Here is a 5141-nt window from a genome sequence, read left to right on the forward strand (position 1 = left end):
CCTGACAACAACAACAACACTTTTACTATAATATAATTAATATACATTTTACATATATCATATATTTTCTAATGTACTACGATATCATAAATATTTTAAAATTATATACATTCACAACGACTTACAAAAAAAAATTCAAAAGAATTACTGCCACCTAACTTGGCTCCGTCTGGACAACAATAATAATTTTATTTATTTATTTATAATAATACTATAATAATCTTTATTTGTACAAGTACATGATACAACTTAAACAGACACAGATGACAGCAGTGACATGTTATATACAAAGTCCCGAAATGCCTAGTGGTACACTCTGTAATCATTATTTTACTACATGTAAACAACACAACAACCAAATTCTGTAAACTCAGCATTGTAATCCTTATAGAGAATAAACTTTGAAGTTGTAGAGCATTTCGGGCAAATTAGGTTATTTGTCCCCGGGATGCGACCCACACCAGTCGACTAACACCCAAGTACCTATTTTACTGCTAGGTGACCATGGACAGCAGGTGTCTTATTGAAACACGTCAACCCCTGCCAATTTGGATTCAGGCCAAATAAAAATACTAATGATGCTATTATACACATGCTAGAACATATATACACTGCAATAGAGAAAAAAGAAGTCCCACTGGGGATCTTCATTGACTTACGTAAAGCTTTTGATACAGTTAACCATGACTTGCTCCACGTAAAATTGTCACACTATGGTATAAGAGGGCACTCCCTCAACTACCTCAAGTCATACCTCAGCAACAGAAGCCAATATGTGTATGCAAATGGGGCAAACTCTTCTGCACAACCAATTACAGTTGGTGTCCCACAGGGAAGTGTCCTTGGCCCTCTTCTCTTTCTCCTATACATAAATGACCTACCAAATGCTTCGCAATTACTCAAACCCACACTATTTGCAGATGACACTACATACGTCTTCTCCCACCCGAGCCCAGTCACGCTAGCCAATACTATAAATACCGAATTACAGAAAATATCTACCTGGATGAGGACTAACAAACTTACACTAAACATTGACAAAACCTACTTCATTCAGTTTGGTAACAGAGCTACAGATGTCCCTCTTAACATAATGATAAACGGATCACCTATCACAAAGCTAACAGAGGGAAAATTCTTAGGAATCCACCTTGATAATAGACTCAAATTTCATACACATATACAACAAATTTCTAAGAAAATTTCCAAGACTGTAGGCATACTATCGAAGATACGGTACTATGCTCCACAGTCAGCCCTCCTGGCCCTATATCACTCTCTTATTTACCCCTATCTCACCTATGGAATTTGTGCATGGGGCTCAACAACAAGTAACCATCTCAGACCACTAATTACCCAACAAAAGGCTGCAGTTAGAATGATAACAAATTCTCACTATAGGCAGCACACTCCACCAATATTCAATACACTAAACCTATTCACCATACAAAACATTCATACTTATTACTGCACCTATTACATACATAGAACACTTAACTCTGATATTAACCCTCCCCTCAAACATCTCCTTGCCAACCTCAACAGAACACATGACCATAACACAAGGCACAGATCACTCTTTGATGTTCCTCGTGTCCATCTCACACTATGCAAAAACTCAATGCACATAAAAGGCCCTAAAATCTGGAACTCATTACCTGTAAATATAAAAGAAACACTACCTGTTTATAAATTCAAGTCTCTTCTCAAAGATCACTTACTCACCCAAAACCAAATAAATACTGAATAACTGAACCTTATAAATTGTATATCTTAAATGTTTCTCACAATTATATCACATAAATGTTAAACCTAAAACCCAATCTAACTTTATTATTTTTTAAATACACTACCTAACAGAATACTCCATTCTACTGAATGTACAACAATGCATACAACCATATGACCTGTCTTTGTAATACTCACTTGTGCTTTATAGTAATCTGTATACATTAAAGTTTTATCACTGATGTCATCATTGCTTAGTTCATCTTAAGTTAATTTTAAGCCAGCCCGTAATGCTATGCATAGTATAAGTGGCTTTGGCATGCTGCTCTTATCTGTATTTTTTGTACCTCTGTATGTGTGCTCAAATTTTTAAATAAAATAAAATAAAATAAAATAAATGTTTCCACACGTAAAGGGGATCGAACCACAAACCTCAGTGTGTGAGTTGAGTTCGCTACCAACCAGGTTACGGGACACCCCAAAATATAATACTACATAACTATAAAAGCAGGAATACACAAAGTGCTAATCACTAATTAAGTTTATTTAGGTAAAGGTGTACATAAGTACAATTATCACAAGTAGCAACATATGTTAATTATCTATGATAACCCACCAAAAAAGTCAAAGTAACTTATTTCCACTTTGGTCCTTTTAATATGTTATTATTTAAAATCTAGCATTAAGTTACAGTAAGAATCAATCATAATTATAACCTTAACAGTTAGAACAATAACTACGTCAATATTAATTACAATAAAAGGAGATATAACATGAATAAAGTGAACATTAAAGAGGATCAACTTGCAATAAGTCCTACCTTAGCAACAGGAGACAAATAGTCAAAATCAACAAAACGGAATCAGAACCCCTGCCGATAACATGTGGAGTTCCCCAAGGTAGTATTCTGGGTCCCTTACTATTCTTATGTTATGTCAATGATATGCCTATCAGTGTCAAGTGCAAACTCCTACTGTATGCAGATGACAGTGCTCTGTTAGTGACAGGTAAAGACCCACAAGATATTGCTAATGTTTTAACACTGGAACTGGAGTCCTGCAGCAAATGGTTAGTAGACAACAAACTATCATTACACCTAGGGAAAACTGAAGCCATTCTCTTTGGAACGAAACATAAACTGAGAAGGGTAAATAATTTTAATGTTCAGTGTAATGGGGAGTCCATCACTTTGGTTTCATCAGTTAAATATCTGGGAATCCCCTTTGACCCATGCATGTCAGGAGAATTGATAGGGAACAGTGTAGTAAAGAAAGCGAATGCCAGGCTGAAGTTCCTGTATAGACAAGCACAGTGTCTACCTACTGAGGCTCGCAGGACCCTATGTCTAGCCCTTATACAATGCCATATGGATTACGCTTGCTCTTCTTGGTACTCTGCCTTGACAAAAAAACTGAAAGATAGACTGCAAATCACCCAGAACAAAATCGTAAGATTCATCCTGGGGCTGGGACCAAGAGAACATGTAGGCCAGGATGAATTACAGCAGTTGGATATGCTGAATGTTGAAGACAGAGTAAAACAACTGAAGCTAAATCATGTTTATAAAATTGCTCACGAACAGTGTCCAGAATATCTTGCTGTCAATTTTGTCAAGGTTGGGAACCAAAGCAATCATAGTACTAGGGGGAGAGAGCACAACTTTGTAGTACCCACAGTCAGTGGCCAGGCTTCAAACACCTTTTATTGTACAGCAATAAAGGAATGGAACAGACTACCCACAAATGTCAAGGCCAGTCATAGCTTGAACCAGTTCAAGAAGACTGCCAAAAAGTGTCTGATGAATGAAGCAACAGAAAGGGAGGGGAATGATTTTCTATTTTTTAGCTAAAATACGTGTAAATTTTACCTTATCCCTAGTAATGACCCTCGTATTGTAGATAGTCGTAATGACCCTCGGGTAGTAGATAGTCTTAATGACCCTCGTATTGTAGATAGTCTTAATGACCCTCGTGTAGTAGATAGTCTTTTTAGTATGATAATAAGATGTTATCTTCATTATAGAATAATAAGAAAATATTATAAACTTTATATTATAATAATAAGGTAAAAGGACCCCAATGGAAATAAGTCACTCTGTCTGACTTTTTTGGGTTATCCTAGGTTCTCTACACATATGCTGCTATGTATGATAATTCTATGTAACTGTATTGTGTATACCTGAATAAATTTACTTACTTACTTACTTACTTACAAGGTACATATAAGGTACACGAATATTTGCTCAAGTACAAGAAATTACTCTCCCTTTCTGTAGCTTAAATAACGAAAAAAGGTACAATACCGAGACTGGAACAGTGAACAAATACCGAGAATGGAACAATGAACAAATACCGAGAATGGAACAATGAACAAATACCGAGACTGGAACAATGAACAAATACCGAGACTGGAACAATGAACAAATACCGAGACTGGAACAATGAACAAATACCGAGACTGGAACAATGCACAAATATAGAGACTGGAACAATGAACAAATACCGAGACTGGAGCAATGAACAAATGCCGAGAATGGAGCGATGAATACCGAGACTGGAACAATGAACAAATACCGAGACTGAAACAATGAACAAATACCGAGACTGGAACAATGAACAAATACCGAGACTGGAACAATGCACAAATATAGAGACTGGAACAATAAACAAATACCGAGACTGGAACAATGCACAAATATCGAGACTGAAACAATGAACAAATACCGTGACTGGAACAATGAACAAATACCGAGACTGGAACAATGAACAAATACCGAGACTGGAACAATGAACAAATACCGAGACTGGAACAATGAACAAATACCGAGACTGGAACAATGCACAAATATCGAGACTGGAACAATGAACAAATACCGAGACTGGAACAATGCACAAATATCGAGACTAGAACAATGCACAAATACTGAGATTGGAGCAATGAACAAATACCGAGACTGGAACAATGCACAAATATCGAGACTGGAACAATGAACAAATACCGAGGGAGCATTCACCAAATTCAACTTCAATAACAAAAACATAAAGTGGGACCAAGTAAACCAAGTCCTAACCGATATAAGCTGGGAAGATATACTAAGCAACACAGACCCAAACTTATGCCTAGAACAGATTAACTCGGTGGCACTCGATGTATGCACAAGGCTTATTCCTCTAAGAAAAAGGAGGAGTAGATGTAAAATAGAAAGAGACAGGCGCTCCCTTTACAGGCGACGGAAAAGAATAACAGAGCGGCTAAAAGAGGTCAATATATCTGAAATGCGCAGGGAGACACTGGTCAGAGAAATAGCAAGCATCGAACTTAAGCTAAAAGAATCCTTTAGGAGTCAGGAATCGCGGGAAGAACTAAAAGCTATAAATGAAATCGAAAGAAACCCAAAGTATTTCTTCTCCTAT

This window comes from Cherax quadricarinatus, chromosome 65 (genome assembly GCF_038502225.1).
Source record: "Cherax quadricarinatus isolate ZL_2023a chromosome 65, ASM3850222v1, whole genome shotgun sequence".
Classification (NCBI taxonomy): domain Eukaryota; kingdom Metazoa; phylum Arthropoda; class Malacostraca; order Decapoda; family Parastacidae; genus Cherax; species Cherax quadricarinatus.